The sequence below is a fragment of the Cebus imitator genome, unplaced genomic scaffold (assembly GCF_001604975.1).
Source record: "Cebus imitator isolate Cc_AM_T3 unplaced genomic scaffold, Cebus_imitator-1.0 Scaffold13, whole genome shotgun sequence".
In the NCBI taxonomy this organism is placed as follows: Eukaryota; Metazoa; Chordata; class Mammalia; order Primates; family Cebidae; genus Cebus; species Cebus imitator.
In genome coordinates, this window is record NW_016107328.1 from 2943856 (window position 1) to 2964510 (window position 20655).

General features: G+C 49.3%; 1 protein-coding gene across 3 annotated transcripts in view; it reads left to right on the plus strand.

Annotated features, from left to right (window-relative positions):
- The first annotated feature begins 7050 nt into the window (after positions 1 to 7050).
- Positions 7051 to 20655, plus strand: part of ST3GAL1 (ST3 beta-galactoside alpha-2,3-sialyltransferase 1) — a 106718-nt gene continuing 93113 nt past the window's right edge. For all 3 annotated transcript variants that reach the window (XM_017499964.2, XM_017499937.2, XM_017499972.2), the window contains exon 1: positions 7051 to 7823. The gene's annotated coding sequence lies outside the window, so the exon portion shown is untranslated. The remainder of the gene's footprint in view (positions 7824 to 20655) is intronic.

Below are 20655 nucleotides of genomic sequence, written 5' to 3' on the forward strand. Positions count from 1 at the left end.
CTCCTCGGGAGGCTAAGGCAGGAGAATTGCTTGAACCCTGGGGGCAGAGGTTGCAGTAAGCCAAGATGGTGCCTCTGCAATCCAGCCCAGGTGAAAGAGGGAAACTCGGTTTCAAAAAAAAAAAAATAGTGCAGCTGTTCAGTGTTTTTGTGTTTTAAGCTAAGTATTATTACAAAAAAAAGGTTAAAAAAGTATACACAGTAAAAAAAAAGTAACAATAAGCTAGAGTTAATTTATTATTGAAGAAAATCAATTTTTGTAGATTCAGTGTAGTCCAAGTGTACAGCATTCGTAAAGTCTGCAATAGCATATAGTAACATCCTAGACTTTCACACTCACTCCCTCGCTCACTCACTCACCTAGAGCAACTTCCAGTTACACAGACTCCACTTATGTTAAGTGGCCTATACAGGCAGAGCGTTTTTATCTGTCATACTGCTTTCCTACGGTACCTTTTCTATGTCTCGTAGGTTTAGATACATACATACTTACCATGGAGTGATGACTGCCTACAGTATTCAGTACCATAACACACTGTACAGGTTTGCAACCTATGAGCAATAGGCTAGACCTATATAGCCCAGGTGTGCAGTGGGTTTTACCACCTAGGTTTGTGTAAGTACACTAAGATGCTGACAATGGGATGAAAACACCTAACAACGCATTCCTCAGAATGTATCCCATCACTAATCGACTCGTAACTATGTCCATGGTGGTTTGCTTGGTTTGTTTGGTTTTTCCTTTTTTTTTTTTTTTTTGCTTTGAAACTTCAGCTTAAAAGTTGTTTTTTAAATCCTGAATTTGCTTTTAGACAGATAATGCACCATGAACTTTCCTCTCTATTAGTGAAAATCTTTCAGTTTTCGGGTCCATCTTTTCAAACTTCTTAAGGAGCTTGTTGGAGTCTGAAAAAGCTTCTGCTAAACCCTTCACTGTGAATATTCTTGGGAGTTCTTTTTTTTCTTTCTCCTGTAGTTCCTTTTTCTTTTATCTCTTCTTCAGCTATGCACTCCTATTCCAGTTCCAATGGCAACCCATTAGTCAATTCTTCAAGAACCCCCTCTAGGAATTACTCAATGTCATCCTCATCCATACCTAGGTTAAAGTTGTTGGCCATCTCAACCACAGGCTTCTTGAGTTTTGCAATTTCCTCATCCTTGGCAAATTCTTTGAAGTTATCGACAAACCTCAAGTGTCTTCTTCCAGGTGCCATGCCTACAGTCCTTGGCGACACACCCCAAGCCTAAGCAATGTTCTTGATGCTGTTCAGAATTTCATCAGCGTCTTCTCAGTGTCTTCCTCCACTGCAGTATAAACCTGGGCAAAAGTCCTCCCTCTTCAGGTAGTACATCTTAAAAGCTGCTATAATTCCTTGATCCAACGTTGGGATCAAGAAATATCACTTGATCCAAATACCACTTGATCCATCCTCGATCAAGAAATATCACTTGATCTATTGTTTGGATCGAGAAATATCACTGCAGGAAGAAATATCACTTTTATATTGGGATGAAGATTACCAGCAAAAAGAGCACATGTGGGAGCATCATCAACAATGAGTAAAATCTTGAAAGGTGGACCATTCTCCAAACAGCCCTTTTCCTTCCCTGGTACAGCAATGCAGGAGAGCATCCTGGAAGAGGAGCTGCATCTGTCATGACTTCTCACTACTCCCGTGGTCCACTGGCAGTATGTGCTTAGTGCTATGCTTGAAGGTCCTGGGGTTCTCACTGCGCCAGGTCACCAAGGGTTTCAGTTGGCAGCCTGCGCCATTTCCCCCAAGCAAGACTGTTACCCTGTCCATAAAAGCCTTGAAACCTGACATTGACTTGGCGTCCTTATGGATAAAAGTCATTTCAGGCATCTCTTTCCAGAATAGGGAGGTTTCATCCATATTGAAGGTTTGCTCTGGCAAGTACATTTCCTCCACAGTCAGCTTATCTACAGTTTCCAAAAATTCTTCAGCTGCGTTCACATCAGCACTCACAGACTCACCACTCACTTTCATATTATATAATAAGAACGATTCTTGAGTCATTTAACTCACCCAGAGCTAGCAGTAAATTCAACATCCTAGTCGAATCCAGCCTTTTCTTTCAATATCACAAACTTTCTGTTTTGGCTGGGATCATCATGGGGCTGTGAGGAATAGTACACGTGTGTGTCTAGTCTTCAGTCTGGATCATAAGAAGTTTCTCTGTATCTGGTATAGGCCTTTCTTACATTGTTGACAGTCTCATTGCCATCAATGAAGCAGATCATTTCAACTTTTATCACTTTGTTCTTGTTCTCCAAGATCATAGCTATGGTGGAATGCAACCTATGTGCCTGGCAAGCAATGATGGTCCCCAATTTTCCACCTCCCTGGTCTTTAATCACTTTTAATTTCATTTTCAGGTCAATCACTGATATGGTTTGGCTGTGTCCCCACCCAAATCTCATCTTGAATTGTTGTTCCCGTAATCCCTATGTGTCATAGGAAGAACCAGGTGGAGATAATTGAATTATGGGGGCAGTTTCCCCCATCCTGTTCTCATGATAATGAGTTAGTTCTCACAAGATCTGATGGTTTTATAAAGGTTTGTCCCTTCAGTGGGCACTCATTCTTCTTTCTCCTGCTGCCATGTGAAGAAAGATATGTTTGTTTCCCTTTTGGCGGTGATTGTAAGTTTCCTGAGGCCTCCTCACAGTGCTGAACTGTGAGTCCATTAAACCTCTTTCCTTTATAAACTACCCAGTCTCAGGTATGTCTTTCTTAGCAGTGTGAGAACGGAAAAGTACAATTACTCAATGTGGCCTCTCCTTGGCAACATTAGCCATGGATTCTGTATGCTTAGGAACCATGACGAACAAAACAACATGAAATTAAATCAAGCACAGAAAAAATGATGCAGTCAGGAAAAAATGAGATGAATGAGGCCACTGCCAGTATGACACAGAATACTGTTTTATAGTAAATGCTTAGTTCTTATAAGCAGAAGAAGCACACTCTAAAACAACGATTAAAATTATAGTACAGCAGCCGGGTGCAGTGGCTCACACCTGTAATCCTAGCACTTTGGGAGGCCAAGGCGGGTAGATCACCTGAGGCCAGGAGTTCGAGACCAGCCTGACCAACATGGAGAAACCCCTGTCTCTACTAAAAATACAAACCCGGGCGTGGTGGTGCATGCCTGTAATTCCAGCTACGTGGGAAGCTGAGGCAGGAGAAGTGCTTCAACCAGGAGGCAGAGGTACTGATGAGCTGAGATCATGCCACTGCACTCCAGCCTGAGCGACAAGAGTGAAATTCTGTCTCAAAAATATAATACAGTAAATACATAAGCCTGTAACATAGCTGTTTATAATCATCAAGTATTGTGTACTGTACATATTATATGTGTCATACTGACAGTGAAGTAAGTTTGTTTATCTCAGCATCACCACAAACACATGAGTAATGTGCTGAGTTGATATTATGCAGGCTACATTACTAGGTGACAGGAATTTATCAGTGCCATCAGAGGGGACTACTGTCATATACACATTCCTTTGTTGACCAAAACGTCATTATGCAGTGCACGACTGTACATGTGAAGTGTACGTTACATGGGTTCTGCCAGACAGCTCTGCTAACTCAAATGCCTGCCAAGATTCTCAGAGGCAAGACCACGTCTCCCACATTTCCTCTAATGCAACATCTCCTGGAGGACTGTCCTTCTGCATGGTTATTCATGGGGGCAGGGCTCAGGCTGCCAGGGCAGTCTATTCAGTGTTAGATTGGTGATTCATCACCCTGTAGATGAGGCCTGTCAATCAGATTCCCCTCCTGGGAAAACTAAAACACCTGGTGGAACCACAGTGGGAAGTGTAGATGAAAAGATCGTTTCTATAATTGCCACAATGCAGAAAGGCCGGGGCCAAAAACATGCAGAAAACTTTAAAGCAGACCCCAGCATTTAACAAAGAAAGCCTGCGGGCAGGGAAAGAGCAGTGCACAGAGCAGGAGGGAGGACAGCGGTGGGGCCATGAGGGAGACAGAGACACAGACACAGGCTCGCTCTCCTTCCAGCTTCTGTTTTCAGCTTTGGTCTGCACATCTCTACATTGAAACACTTTTTTTCTAAGGAAACTTGAGCGAGCTCCTCACAGTCCCAAGAGGCCTAAGGAAAACACTGTCTAAAACACAAAACACCATGTGCTGTGCCCAGCACTTCTGAACTCAATCTCTGACAAGTGAGGCAGCCCTTTTCTTTTCTGCACAATCACCTAGATGGGATCAGAACCCATTAGGATCTTTCCACTCTGCTGTGCCAAGAAAGCGGGTAGGGACAGGATGAAATCGATTTCCTTAACCACCATTCCTGAGTGCTTTGCTGGTGCTCCGAAAAGGTAGGAGGTGGCACCATGCGCTAAATCAATGTCAGTGCTCTCTGGGGACCCACTGTGCAGACACTCCCAGTAATGACGATGACTCCTTATTCTCCAGCAGGGGGTGATGGGAGACACACTCAGGGTGACAAAGAGGCATGCATGCATACACTTCTGACACAGCCCCTGGAAAGGGTCCTAGGGGGTGTTAAGAGTTCTACTGGCATGGAATGTCACAACTCTGAAAAAAAAAAGGGAGAGGGAGAGGCTGTCCCTGTTACCTGGAAAGAAATGTAACAGAAAGGAAGTGGGGCTTTCAGAAAATGCCTTGCCCAGGTTAACCCTTCAGAGATTGGCTAAAGATGCATCTGATGTACAAACTTTTATTCAGATAAGGTGATGATTTATATGTGTTTCACCACAATGCCAATTAATAAGGAATTTCCATCTCACTATAGAGTCATCCAGGGGAATTTCCAAGACATGGTCCTGAAGCCTCCCTTTAATCCTGAGAAACTTGGTGGGCATTTGAGTTAGCAGAAATGTTCGGCACAACACATACAATCTACACTATTCACATATATAGTCATGCACTGCCTGATATTTTGGTCAATGATGGACCACATGCACATAAGACAGTGGTCTCACAATATATTAATGTAGCTGAAAAATTTCTGTCCCTAGTGATTGGAACGTCAGCTCAATGCATTACTCATGTGTTTGTGGTGATCCTGGTCTAAACAAACCTGCTCCACCTCCAGTATTGCATATATAATATGTACAGTTAGAACACGGCCAAAACTGAGCTGCTTTTTGTTCTTGGCTGCAAAGTGGAACAGCTGGATGACCCAGGGCTCCTTACTTGCCAAATCTGATCGTCTTTCCATAAAATCGACTCAGATATAGTGGTGTAGTCTTACATGAGTATAGCATTTCCTATTTTTTGAATATGCTCCCATACATTATTTGATCCATACAATAAACAACACTTTTGCCATTTCATCCAAAAACTCTTTATTGGCCCAGATGATATTCGCAGCCACAACTCCGGTGCTAAAAGTCCAGTGCATGTTAGAAGCTCGTCCTTGCTGAAAGACGCTGCTGCTGAGGGGACAGTAGCAGATGCAAGTAGAACTCTCTGCCCCCCTCCCCCATGCACACAAGCAATCTGGAGAATACCAGGTGCAGTGCACACCTTGATCTGAGTTTCAGAAAGAGCAAAGCCCACAGGATGTGTCCAGGCAGACAAAAGGGCTCACCCCTTCTCTAGAATTGTATCAGAAACCACGGGTGTCAGGCAAGAGGTCTCAGAGCAGGTCCCAAAGCACCTAAAAGACTACTCATCTTTTCCTTCCTGTTCTAGTAGTTATTTTTCTCATTCTCTCTCCTCCTCCTTTTAAAAGTCAGTTTCTCTTCTACTTTTTCTCACCTCTGAATATCTCTCCTTTTCTCTCCCAAGTCCCTGAAGCCTTCCCCAACACCCTGGTCCCCACTCTCTAGGGCAGACCATTTTTCTGCTGTGGGCAGGAACCCGCCACTGGAGAAACCCACCATCTACACAGCTCATTTAGTACATGTCAAAGACAGTTCCTGCCGGGCGGTGGCTCAGGGCTGCAATCCCAGCACTTTGGGAGGCCGAAGGGGACGGATCACAAGGTCAAGAGACAGAGACCGTCCTGGCCAACATGGTGAAACCCCGTCTCTACAAAAATACAAAAATTAGTTGGGCATGGTGGAGTGCACCCGTAGTCCCAGCTTCTCAGGAGGCTGAGGCAGGAGAATCGCTTGAACCCGGGAGGTGGAGGTTGCAGTGAGCCAGGATTGCGCCACTGCACTCCAGCCTGGGCGACAGAGCAAGTCTCCGTCTCAAATAACAACAACAACAACAACAACAACAACAACGACAGTTCTAAAGGTTCTACATGTGCGAATTAACTTACTCATCACGACAACCTCATCAGATAGACACTTCTTAGGCCGGTTCTCACAGGTGAGGAAACAGAGGCATAGAGCCACCTAGGCTGAGAGGTGCAGTCACCAGCCCAAGCTCATACCTCCATTGTGTGGCAGTGCAGGATTTGAGCCAAGACCTGTGACCCTGCGTGCCCTGGCCTGAACCCCTGTACTGCAGCAGCTCTCTGATGAATCAAAGGCTGGGGAGCTCTCCTCCCTTCCACTGCAAAAGGCTGATCTCTCACCAGCTGAAGCACGGGGCAGTGGAAGGATGCAATGACCCTAAGGCCAAACTGTTCCTCTTTCCTCTAACATTCCTCGGAAAAGTTGCGAAAGAGGTAGTCTCCCTAAGCGGCTCAGAACCATAAAAGCAGATGTACATGACTGGTATACTTCATTTAGCATCCAAACCCTGCGCTCTGCCATTCAGCAAGATAAGTCTCCACCGCCTCCGCTTCCCGGTAAAAGAGGGAAGGCTAAATAACTGCAAGCCTAATCCGCAAACCCCAAGCACCAGCCTCCGCATCTGGGAGGAAAAAGCGGCGGCAGGCGAGCCAGGGCAAGGGCTGGGCCAGGGCCGACCGCGGTGCCCGGCTCTGCGGCTCCGAACGCGATCGCGGTTCTGGACCTCAGTGTCCCTTAGCCCAGCCACGCTCCTCCCTTCCCCCTCCCTAAATCCCACCTCGAGTCCCGCGCCCTTAGAGGAAGTGGGTCGCCAGCGGGGGATCGGGCCCTTCTCCCCACTGTGCCCCCAACTCGAGCTCTTCTGGGCGCTGCCATCCTCTCGGTGCGTGCCAGTCTTCTTTCTGAAACGGACCCCAGTGGCTCCCGGCCCGCCCGGGCGCTCTTCCTTAGCCCCGCCAGCTTGAGGGCGGCGTCCGGGGAGCGGGGAGCTCCTCTAGGGGCGCCGATTAGGTCCCTGCGCCGCCGCCGCACCCGCCTCCGGCGTCTCCCAGGCCCGGCCTGTGCCGAGCCCGCTGCGGTCCACGTGGCTTGGCAGAGCTAAATTCGGCTCGCAGGAAGCCCGGAGCCAGAGGAAAGCCGAGCCGAGCCGGGGTAGGAGGGGGCGAAGGCAGGCGCGGGGCCGGGAGGGGCGGGCGCTGGGCGGAGGCAGGGGAGGGCCGCGCGCGGGGGAGGCGGCGGCCGGGCTCTGGCGCGCACCGGCTCCCGGCCCAGCGGGCCAAGGAAGGCGGCCCCTCCCCGGTCGCCCCGCCTTTCACTCCCGTTACACTCCGGGGAAGGTGTTCCCGAGCCCGCTCCCACCCTCACCCCGCCTCCCCGCTTTCCCGGCTCCAGTCTCCGCCGGCGGAGCCCACTATGCCAGACAGTTTCGACACTTTGCAAAGACAAAGAGCCCTAGACCGGAGGGAGGAGGAGGAGGAAGAAGAGGAGCGGAGCGAGAAGGAAGAGGCGATGTGAGCCTGGAAGGGGGCGAGTGTCCGGGACACCCACACCCCTTTCTTCTCCTCGGAACCCCCTCATGCCCGAATCCCGGAAACTCCAGCGTGTCTCCAGCCGTGGTGAGTGCGCGTGCGGAGGCGAACACTGCTCGGGGTGCGCGGGGGCTGCGTCCGCCGGAGTTGGGGCTCCGCAGTTTCCTGTGGGTTCTCGGAGTGGAGGCTTGATTGTCTGGACCCGGGAACTGAAGGAGTGTGGAGGGGTCTCAGAGGGTGTGACGGCGGAGGTGGGACTGAAGCCCCTAGGATTCTAGTGGAAGACACTCGTAGGGAAACCCCTTCTTAGCCACGGCGACCACCTGGGGCTCTGGGAGAGGAAGAAGGTCGGGGTGGAGTTTCGGGCTTAGGGGTGTTCGGCCGTCTCTGGGGGAGCTGCCTGGAGCTCTGCGGGGAACCTACGCCAAGTCCCGGGCAGCGGTTCCCGAAAGCAGCCCCAGTGACATTGCACCCGGCGCCTGGCTGGGATCTCCCCGGCTGGGGCCGCCCGTGGGAGGAGACCTAGCTGGGTGGCCGGGCTCCGGCGCCCTCGAGCGGATCTGGGGTCACAGCCTGGGACACCGCGGAGGGCGCCAGTGATCTGGACCAGCGGCCGTGGGACAGTATCCGGATCGAGTCCCCCAGCCTGCTGCGAGCAGGCGCAGACCCGGGAGGTGGCTCTTGGCGATGCGGTCGCCTTCAGCGCGCGCTGCTCCGGACCCGGGGGTGAAGTTGGCACCCGGGACGAGAGAGCTGAACGCGGCGTGGTGGACAGTGGGGGACGCGAGTGGGCCAAGGGGAGCACGGCCGGAGTGGTGTTAGTGGCAACTCGAAACTCCGAATCCGCCCCAACCCCGTTAGGCGCCACAGCTCCCGAGGAATAATCTGAAAAAAGTTAGCAACTTGCCGGTGTCTTTCGTGTGTGTGGCCTGCGTGGGGCAGAGCCACCCCTTCTGGGAGCGTATGCGGGAGGGCAGTGGTGACACTGGGGCGAGGCGCCCTGGTGAGGGTACAGTTAGTTTGGAATCGGGACAGTGGCGCAACTTTGAGCTCCTCCTTTCTCTGCGCGAGTGTTTGAGCGTGACCTTGCGGGAGGAAACGCGGCTGAACTTGAGATGGGGGTTGAGCCTGCGCCCCTGCTTGGCACAGAGACGCCGTAGCGCGCCTTTGCCTGGCCTTGCAGCCGGGTCTCCCGGGAAGCGTGTGGGGATCCTCTGGGTCTGCTCTCGGCTGGAGCCCTGACTCGCTCCTCCCTCCTACGCCAGGGTCCCCCGCCGGTCATACCACGCGCGTGCGTTCGGCTCGCTGGTGCGTTCGGCGAGGGGACACGTGCACGCTCCGAAGCGCGCAAGTGGGTGGGGGTTGGGCAGGTGACTGCGTCTCATGGGCCAGGCGAGTCCCGCAGAGGGAGACAGCCGTGACCCTGAGGGCAGTGACTGGCTCGCCGCGTCCCCGCATCAGGCTTTCTCGTGATTCTTCCTGGGCACCCCTGGCCTCTCCCGACTTCTCCCCCTCGCGGGTCCCCATGCCCCTCAAATTTGCGAGGAGCTGGTTCTCTAGGGAGACAGCAAGCGCCCACCCCAGCTCTGCGGCTGGTCGTGTGTGGTGAGAGGAAGAGATGGGAGGAGGAGGCAGACTCACCAACGAGGAAAACGGGGTGAGAAGGGAGCCGGGTTGTCCAGAGGTCTCCAGGTCGCCTGGCACGTAGTAGGTGGTAAGCTGTGTTCATTGATAAGGCCCCAAGGTGGAAGGTGCTGTCAGGGGCCGAGACGCCCCCTTCTTCCCTTCCAGTCTCTAAAATGGAATTCATATGTATCAGTCAAGCCCTTTGTGCTCTAGACGTGCCTGGAGCGCCTACTACGTGCGGGCCCTACTCCTGGCCTGTTCCTAGAAGCTGCGGGCGGAGCCTCCTGGTTTTCTTTCCCGAACGCTGCCCGGGCGCCCCGAGGCTTCAAAAAGGCAAGGTGCACTGCCCCCTGCCGGCTGCTGTGGAAACTGCCGCTTGGCCCCGCGGTGGGGAAGGGTTGCGCAGGGCTGGGGTCCCTCACAGTGCCTTCCTGCACTTCCCCTTCCTGCCCCAAACATCAGGATCCCGGACGACTGTTTTCTAGTTGGCTGAAATGACTGACCAGAGTTCACCACTCCGTGCCCCGGCCTCTGCCAAGATCTGGGTACAGTGTGGGGGCCTTTTCTAGTCTCCCATCCCTCTGTCTGTCTCTCTCTTACTTTGGTCGTGACACTTAACCTCCATCTCGGGGCGTCTCGGTTTCCACATCTTTAAAATGAGGCCAATAATACATTCTCCAAAATACGTTCTGCAGGATAGACAGTGTGTGGATCTAATACATATAAGTGAATGTGTGTATATATAGGTAGTTCACATTCTAATGTGTGTATGTACGCATGTATGTACACACTAATGCGTATATATACCTTGGGGGAAGGAGTTCCATCGTACAGTTTTTGCTAAACAAATAAAGAATGAATAGAGAGCTCCTTCTGCCTTTTCAAAATCCCACAAACCCTGAAATTTGTTTCCCCTGCTTTTTTCTGGGCTGGCATTTGCCGTTTAGGGGTCTGATTGGGCAAGGCCTGGACTTGAGCAGGGTCTTTGTCCCCTGCCTCCCTGGCTGGGAGGCCACAGCACCCCACCCCCGGGGAGAGAGAAAAACAGGAAGTGTTGCTAGAGGTGACGGCAGAGGGTTTCTTACAGGGGACGGAGGCTGTGCTTCGACGCTCTGCAGCAGCCGGCGGAAACTGCCTTCTGAGCGGCCTTCCTGCGGACTGCAGACAGGGCTGCCTTCTCCCCACTTCCCTGGCGGTGTCACCAGCACTCTTGACCCACGCAGAATTAGCCGTCACTGATATAAGAGCCCTTGTTATGGAGATGACACTGACTGTGAGCTGGTTCTTGGTCCTTCTAGGTCCGGGATCTAGGGCGGTAAGGTAGAGCTGTCTCTCCTACCCACCAAGCAGCCCCCAAGCCAGCTCACCACCCAAAAGCTGACAGTTGACATTACCCAAGGAGGGTGCCTCTCCCATGTGTAAGTCCAAGCCCTCTGGTCAGTTAACCTTGCTTGAATCAGCTCCTGTGTAGAAGGTTGCTGACTCAAAGGGTTTATATTTGGGTAGAGCTTTGGCTGCAGATGGAAACTTGACCCTCACCTTAGGCCCCTCCCACACCACAAAAAGCAACCAGGAAAGCAAAACATAAAATCCACCAGTCATCTTGTAAAGGCTTTCCAGTGAGTTCTGCGTGCCTGTGTGCACACACTCTGCATGCCGATGAAAGAGCTGACCTGGTTACCAAGAATTCTAGAATAAGACTTACATGCGGCTTCATTCAGTCGTGTAGCCTCTGTGGAAACTTCAGCATCCCCGCTTGCACACCTGAGGATCTGAGAGCTCTCTTCTGCTGTAATTTGGTCACAGGAGCCCAGAATGGGGCCCTTTAAGAGCCTGCATTTGAGTCCCAGTGCCAGCGCTCAGGCTCAGCTCCTTTGCAACTCAGCTCCCAAACTATTCCAGGCTCTGGGTCTCGGTTTCACTCTAAAAATGAGAGGCTTGGCTAGGCACAGTGGCTCACACCCATAATCCCAGCACTTTGGGAGGCCAAGGTGGGTGGATTATTTGAGGTCAGGAGTTTAAGATCACCTGGCCAACATGATGAAACCCCACCTCTATCAAAAATACAAAAATTAGCTGGGTATGGTGGTATTCGCATGTAGTCCCAGCTACTCAGGAGGCTGAGGCAGGAGAATCGCTTGAACCCAGGAGGTGGAGGATGCAGTGAGCTGAGATCACGACACGGTGACAGAGTGAGACTTTGTCTCAAAAAAAAAAAAAAGAGAGGCTGTAGATTCTGCTGCCCATCACTGTGGGTCATCCATTAAAGCTTCTCTTTGTGAAGACAGTCCCCACCTCCATTGCTCCAGCAAGCATCACCCTCAAAATCCTCCCAGCATCACAGACTGCCCTGGCTGGAGGCGGCTGGACTGTCTGCTACCCCATGCCAAGGGCACCTGACCTCTCACAGAGGGTCAGGACTATTCAGTGTTTACCACACTCCCTTAGCAAAGTCATTTTCTAACAGTTCTCAACACTCAATGTTGAAAGCAGTCCCAGAACGTGATTCTTCCTGGGCACCCCTGGCCTCTCCCGACTTCTCCCCCTCGAGGGTCCCCATGCCCCTCAAATTTGCAAGGAGCTGGTTCTCTAGGGAGATAGCGAGCGCCCACCCCCGCTCTGAGGTTTCAGTCTCTGAGGTCTGAAACCTGACAGAGCCAGGGTGCCATCTGGGGGGACTCCCCAGTGGTACATATTGCAGAAGGAACCCCAGTGACCTCACCAGGGCCTGTTTACTTCCCACCTACAAGCTGAACATGACCTTAGAAATCAGTCTGGTCAACCCTTTCACTTTAATGCAAAAATATCAAAGCTCAGAGGGGAAGTCACTAGACTGTAAAATCCGGGGTTTGTTGTTTATTTGGTCTTGTTGGTGGTAGTGGTTGGGTTGTTTTGATTTTGGTTGAGCCAGCATTTATTGGGAACTTACTACCTTCCAGGAGCACCATGCAAGGTGCTGAGATACAGAGAGGAGAGAATACTCGGTCCTTGTTCTCTGCTGTCCTAGAAGTCACAGTGCCCTGGGGAGGGGGACAAGGTCATACCCAGTCAGGCTGCGTATGAAAATACACAGGTGCTAAAAATTAGCCTGTAATCCCAGCTACTCGGGAGGCTGAGGCAGGAGAATGACTTGAACCCCGGAGGCGGAGGTTGCAGTGAGCCGAGATGCCACTGCACTCCAGCCTGGGCAATAGAGCAAGAATCAGTCAAACAAACAAAAAACACCCAGAGAGTGGCTGCTTTGCGTCTGCTTTTTCTAAATAAATAAATAAAACTTAGTGCTTTATTTTGAATACTTGTCTGTATACTTTATCTCAGATTTTAACAGTTGATTTGGGAGGGTGGGTTTAAATGGCGTGGCAGGTGTGGGGTAGGAGAAAGCGCCCAGGTTTTCAGGGGGACGCTACTCTGTGAGCTAGCTGGGTGAGCTGGGCATATCCCTGCACCAGGTTTGAGGTGCATGTGGGTGATCAGGGACCCCAGGAGGATGAAGGGAGGTGATTCTGGGGAGAGTTGTGCAAGTCGGAGGCCCAGAGCCTCCCCGATTCCAGTTGCATTTAGTCTGTTTATAAGAGAAAGTGATTGCATGGGGCACTCCTCAGGACGGAGTCTGTGGGAAATGGAGGGGTTGACTGAAGGCAGGAAGTTTTGTAAAACTCCTGGAAAAACACTTGAAGTCAGAGGAGGCTGATTTTAAGGTAAAATGGTTTGCGAATGATTCCCTTGGAAGCAGCAAGGTCTAATGACAGTGTAGGGGTAGCGTGTGCCTCTCATTCCTATGAGTTGTGTCAAACTTTTGGCTTCTTTGTCCCTAGGGCAGGACACAGAATGAGCCAGAACCCTGACCTAAGAAGCCACACAAAGCACTGTTATTAGGAGAAGGAACGCACGAGGGGAGTGGGGGCAGCGTAAGATGGTCGGGGTGCCCAGCATCATGAACCCGGCCGCCTCATGGGGGCCCTTCCTGCGTGGCCTGGCTGACCAGCAGGGATGGGACTTGTGTCAAAGTTCAAGGCACCTGCAGTGGACACTGTTGTGGTTCCCGCCGAGGACAACTGTTAGAGAGGGCTCTGGAGTCAGGGTGTTTTCTACACCATCAGGGAAATCTCTGCAGTGAATCCACTGGCCAAGGACACAGAACTCCTGGGCCATGGCCCTGACCCATCTGCTCCTGGCTGGGGACCTTGGGCACATTGTTTAACCTCTTTGACCCTTCAGTTCCTCAACTAGGAGACTGTCGTGTCAATTCCCACTCCCTCTGTCACAGGAGAGTTAGGAGGACCCCACAAAATGAAGCACAGGAACATGCCTTATTGACGAGGATTTTAGTAGCATCTACTTTTCATTGTTTAGTGCACATCCAGTAGTGCCAAGTATTTTGAACAACTTCTTCTGGGGTTCAGCAGGAAGCATTGAATGGAGGGTTTAAATAAAGCTGTTTTCAGAGATGGTGCCAGTGTTTAGAGAAGTCGGCAAGGGATGGTCTAGCGCCTAGGCCCAGTTACCACCCCCAGGAGAAGTGGTGTGGTGGGGGATGGGATAGAGAACTGGAATAGCATTGCAGTAGTTGCCAGAAGCATCTGGAAGAGAGACCACAGGCCCCATCCTCAACCAGACAGGGCAGGGGCCAGGAGGATCAACCCTGCAGCCTTGCTCTCCTCTGGCCTGACCTGCGCGATCCTGTGCCACCAAGAGCTGAGCCTACCCACCAGCCAAAGGCAAGGAGCTCCTTGATGGAGCCCCCAGAGCAGGGCAAGGTGGAGGTGCATTAAGAGCAGGCCTGGGGGGCACATTGAGGACACACACACACACACACACACACACACACACACAGCTATCATCTCATTTGATTCTGCAACAGCCGGGGGTGGGTCTCAAGATTTACCAGTTGGCAGGTAAGATGCCCGAGAACTAGAGGGTAACCCCCTTGCCTAAGGCCACAGAGCTTGTGGGAGCCCACATTTTAACCCACTGTGTTTTATCAGCCCTACTAAGGTAAAAGCATCTGTTGTAAGACGTCATGAAGACCCTTAAATTGTTATCAGTGGCATCTTCATGAGAAACAGAATAGTTTAAGTGTGAAGGTTTGCCGGGGTTTCAAACGGAGGCTTATTACTCACTCAGTGACCAAATTACTGACCTTTTCTATGTCTCATCTTCCTCTTCTGTCATGAAGGCACATTTTGTACAGTTGATGTGAAAAATAAAACAAGTTTATTCAGTAAAGGTCTCTCAACAAATGTTAGTTTTGATTCCTGAGAAGGTCCGGATTTAGAAAGGGCAATGTGGGGTGAGTGGTGCTCCAATGTGGCCTTTTAACCTAGTCAGCATTCAAATAATAAGATTTCAATATTTGTATGTTAAAAGCTTCTTTCTTCCTTTCTTTCTATTCTGAGGATGTTTGGATCATTTCTTTGACTCTGTGTGTGTGAGTGTGTGTGTGAGTGTGTGTGTGTGTGTGTGTGTGTATTGTCTCTTTAAAACACATGAAAGTGCCAAAGAATAAAATAACAACAAATTTAAAGACCTAAATTAGCTTTATTTTGATTCTAGAATTGGGCAACACTTCGTTTCACAATACGGAGTACGTTTTCCAATGAGCTGAGCAGAGGAGGTTGGCTTTATAAACAGAAGGACTGAAGAAAGCAGAAGCAGTGAACTAAGAGTGTACTCGTTCCATTTAGACAGAACCTAGATAAACAGCTGATTAGTTAACATCCAGTGACTTTAGGCTGCCTCTTTTTGCTAAGGATTAAAGCCAAGGGAACTTCACGATCATACTGATTGACAATTTAATCCCGCCTGTTTGGGAAATTGACTCTCTCCTGATTTCTGGGGAAGTCAGATGACAGCTTAGTTTTGTCGACGGCTCTTGTAAAACCTTGGTGCTTGTCTGCCTAGTTTAAAAGAAAATAAACAAGAGACACACAGCAAAGGAGATGCATCATGGAGCGATTTATTGCAAAAGAGGCAGGGTATTCTGAAAGTGACATGCCGAATAGACAGTACGCTCTGAGAGGGGATGCAGGGCAGGCTGCTTGCGAGGATGGGACAGCACTGACTTACTGGGGGACTCCCTGTACTGGAGCCTTACATGGTTATTCATAAGGAAGAGGCGTTATTAGTAGGCATGTTCTGGGTGGTCCTCTGGGTGCACATGCGCAGTAGCTGTACATGCTTGCTCGTGCGTCACGTCTCATTGACATCTGAAATCTCCACCCAGGTGTGTGTGTGTGTGTGTGTGTGTGTGTGTGTGTGTGTGTGTGTGTGTATGTTTGAGATGGAGTCTTGTTCTTTCGCCAGGCTGGAGTGCAGTGACACAATCTCAGCTCACTGCAACCTCCGTCTCCTGTGTTCAAGCGATTATCCTGCCTCAGTCTCCCGAGTAGCTGGGACTGCAGGCACCCGCCACCACGCCCAGATAATTTTTGTAATTTATGTAGAGACAGGGTTTTGTCATGTTGGCCAGGATGGTCTCAAACGCCTGGCCTCGTGATCCACCTGCCCCAGCCTGCCACGGTGTTGGGATCACAGGCGTGAGGTGTTTTTTTACTATTATAATGAGCAAAACTTCAGTCTGAGAACAGGTAAAATCAAAATGTACATTCTCTTATGGGGGATTGCCTTACTGGAGAGAGCCTGGCTTGAATGAACTGGACTACAGTGTGAATGCAGGGGCTTCTCGTGTTGACCTTCAGGTCACCATACCATGGTTGCCACATCCCGAGGACATGGTTCCCTTTTGGACAGCCCATCCTGCCTCAGTGTGGGTTTGAGGACCTGGAACTTTAACGTGGGTGACTCCATTTTGATTTGCAGTCTGGCCTGTTGAGGCCTAGTGCAGAAACTTGGTCCAAAACAATGGCCTTCTATAAATTTTATTGAACAAAGCTTATCTAATCATGTATGATTCTAAAACCCTTAAGGCAGTATAAAATATGACTTAAAAATTACTTGCAACAATTCGGAAAAGTTGAGAAGAAAAGAACATTAGCTCCAGATTATTTGGCAGAATTAAAAAGAAGGTTGCAGGTGACTTTTGGAAACTACATATTGGGGTGTGCAAGTAAAGTACTTTCTCTGCATTTCATTAGCTACATTACAAAAGAAAAGATCAAGCCCAGATAGATAGCAATGTAATAGATTTTGCTACATTTAAAAAAAAAAAATCCATTTGAATCCACAGTGGACTAAAACACCAGAGTGGCTAAAAATTCCCTTCATGCATATTTACTTAGCAGAGAGCTCTTGAGATAAACCCCCACCAAAACAAAGCCAGCTACTTCTCTAGCCGAGAGGGTGGAATGACTCCAAAATAATTGTTTCAAGTTCAAAAGCTGAAAACAACCCCACATAAAAAACAAAAATCCACCTAATTGGGCATTTACCTTTTTGGAAATAAAAGGCCCAATGGAAAAATAAATACATAAAAACCCTTTTCTTAGGTTCTTAGAAGACTAGACTGGAGCCCAAAATGAATCCCCTGAATTTGGCCAAGTAATAAAGTACTCCATTCTCCTTCCCTCCTTTTAGTACACTGGAGACCTAATAAGGCAAAGAATTCCCAGTGGTCAAGAGCTCAAACACCTAAAACAACCTAGCGGCATTCACAGACACCAGCATCTACAGCCCTGATCTGAGTTGGCCCTCAGTTCAACTCTTCCGAGAGTCTTCCTGATTTTGCAAATGAGATGTGGATTCAGGCCATGTGCAGTGAGTGGCTCGTGCCTGTAATCCCAGAACTTTGGGAGGCTGAGGTGTGTGGATCACTGAGGTCAAGAGATTGAGACCATCCTGGCCAACATGATGAAACCCTGTCTCTACTAAAAATACAAAAATTAGCTGGGGGGGGGCGGTGGTGCACACCTGTAGTCCTAGCTACTTGGGAGGCTGAGGCAGGAGAATCACTTGAACCCAAGAGGCGGAGGTTGCAGTGAGCCAAGATTGCACCATGGTACTCCAGCCTGGAGACAGAGTGAGACTCCGTGTCAAAAAAAAAAAAAAAAATGTGGATTCAAAGGGGAGAAGTGACTTATTGGTCAAGTTCACATGGAGCCCTGCCTCCAGATCTTCTACATGTCTGAAATTGTCATTTATACTTGGTGGGTCTCTCTCTTTATTTTTATTTTTGGAGACAGTGTCTCGCTCTGTTGCCCAGGCTGAAGTGCAGTGGTGTGATCTTGGCTCACTGCAACTTCTGCCTGCTGAGCTCCCACCTCAGCCTCCTGAGTAGCTGGGACTACAGGTACATGCCACTGTGGATCACTCTTGGTGAAGGAATAAGCCCACACTTTCCCCAGCCTTGCAGTTCTAACACACAGGTCCTTAGTGTATGCCTTTAGAGCCCCTATCAGCCTTCCCACTCTGAACTGTAGAGAGGTATGCAGCGCAGTGAGGTCAGCATCTGCTCAAGTGTCTGGGAAATAGCAGATCCAGGTCTTGAGCCCTGGTACAACCTTACTGCCTCCACCTCACCCCTGTGTGTCCTCCTTGGCTGAGCCTGAGAACGCTGGCAAAAACGACAACATAAATCTAAGCCTCTACATCCTCATTAGATCCTAGACTCAGCTGATGGAGCCCAAATTATTAGCACAAAAACATAACGTAACACATAACATAATACAACCAACAAGACCACCATTTATGGTTCATGTAAAATAGGAGTGAACCAGAAGCAGAAGCTGACTTGGCCAAGAACCGGCTTTAGCATTAGGAAGTCAGAGAGTTCAGCTGCCACCTGTGAGGCTGGGGGGAGGCAGTGGAGGGTTCTGATGGTGAGACCCAGGTATGTGAGTCTCAGTGGAACCTCCAGAAAGCTCAAGGAATTCACGGCACTCAGAGACATACAGTTGGGGGGGTTGCCCATTGTTTAGTTATTTTGCATGTAAATCCCCTTCTTGCAGAGGTAGGAATCAGCTACTAAGGAGATGGAGTCAAAGTCAAGCAACAGAGGCCAGAGGGGAGGAAAATCCTGCAGACAGTATGATGACAGAGGATCTTGCTTGCACATTTTCGGGGGCAAACTGATTAACTGGCAGCAAGCAAAAAGGTGGCTCGGGGCAAACCTTGAGTAAGGCTTCACAGAAAATAATTTGTCAATGACATTTTCTAGAAAACTTTGAGTTTAACTGTATTCTACATGATAGGCTGTCTGGTGCTGTCTGCCCAGGACCTGCCATCAGCACCTCCACCTGGGCTGGGCCGGATTGCCTGTTTTCTCTCATTAGAGTTTCTCATTCGTTTAATATGAGATCCTAGTCTTCATAGTGACTCTCTGTAAAATGTATGTTTTCACTTTTTTCTTAATCTCATTGTATAGATGTGGAAACTGAGGTTCAGAGAGGTTAGGTCGCTTAACCAAGGTCCCTTAGCAAGAAAGTGGCAGAACCAGGATTTATAAGCACCGCATTTCTGTCCGATGCCTGAGACCTCAGGCCCCATGCTATGTAATTCCCAGGTCATCCCATATCCCAGGCTCAGTGGGGACTCTGGAAGGCAAGGGAAGCTTATTTAAGGTTCAGATAGGAAACTGGTCACACCAGGTGCCCGGCCCCCAGCCCAGGGCACGAGATGTGCCGTGAGCACCTGCATCCTCTGGTGGCCGTGAGCCCGTGCTCTATAACATCCTTTTGGGCAGGAGTTCCTGACCTTCCTCCACCTGGTGCTTTCCAGGTCTCACACCAGCAGCTTCACTCTTCCAAAGGCTGGGGCTCTGAGTCTTCTCCCTGATTCCCCATCATTGAGTGAGTCCATGGGTTTATTTAGCCTGGTACCATCTGGCTTTTTTTTCTTGTAAGCTGCTCAATTTGTCATCATTTATTACACAGCAATAGATAATACACATGAAATGCAAATACTTTTTCTGTTATAAGTTGTCCTGTTGATGGGAGTGATGGTATTTCGTGTGTGTTTTTTATAAAACTGACGCATAGTAATTGTACATATTTATGGGGTACATAGTGAGTTTCCATACATGCAAGGCAGAGTGATCCAGTCAGGGTAATTTGCATATTCCTTACCTCAGACATTCATCATTTGTGTTGGGAACGTTCAAAATCCTTTCTTCTAGCTATTTGAAAATATATTAGAAATTCTTGTTAACTGTATGCCAACAGAACACTGCACCTATTCCTCCTTATCTGTAATTTTGTATTCTTTAACTGCTCCGCGTCCATCCCTGCCTGGCTGCTTACAAGAACTCATCTTTGTGGCTTGCTGGTAGAAATGAAATTCGAAGAGCCCCAAGGTGCCTGGGGATTGAGGGAGGCAATGAGCCACTTTGAGCCTGCCGGGGGTTTGGAGAAAGGACTGAGCAGAAACATTGAGGCTAAGTTTGCAATCAGGCATGTAAACTTAGCCAGCTCCCTAGCTAGATGGGTGCCTCTTGGGGGTAACCTGCTTCAAGTGAAAGGAATCACCAGCGTCGCTGCTGCAACCTTGGAAAATTCCCTCCTCATAACATCTTCACAATGGAGAGAAGGTTTGTTGTTGTTCTTCGTGCTTGAAAACACTGTTAATCCTACCACCTGGTGGAGAGTTTGATGAATAAAGACTGTTGCTCAGGAAACATATTAGCTGCCAGGAACAGGAATGTCTTTGTGAGAAGTATTACTCGTTGTTTCTAAAGCATAATCTTACGTTTTAAAATTCAGTCTTTTGGCAAAAAAAGGAAATTAAAGTGAAGGGGAGCGATGAGGCAGACAGTACCGCTGATCTTTCTCTCACCACCTCATAGAAACTTCAAATGGAAAACACACCTTTCAGAGTGGGCTGAAGAACTGGCTCCAACCTAAAGCCTGTTGCTATTTTTCTGTGTCTACTTGTGACATGGAACAAACTGAGCTCAACAAATATGATCCTTGGACCACAGTAAGTCCTTGCTTAACCACAACGATAGGTCCTTGGAAATTGTGAGTTTAAGGGAAACAACATAAAAAAACTGATTTCACCATAGGGTAATTGATATAAACAAGAGTTAAGTTTCTCTGGTGTATTTATGTTTATAAAAACATCACCTGGCTGGGTGCAGTGGCTCACACCTGTAATCCCAGCATTTTGGGAGGCTGAGGCTGGTGGATCACCTGATCTTAGGAGTTCAAGACCAGCCTGACCAACATGAAGAAACCCCATCTCTACCATAAAAATACGAAAAATTAGCTGGGCATCATGGGGTACGCCTGTAATCTCAGCTACTCAGGAGGCTGAGGCAGGAGAATCACTTGAATCCGGGAGGCAGAGGATGCAATGAGCAAAGATCGTGCCATTGCACTCCAGCTTGGGCAACAAGAGTGCA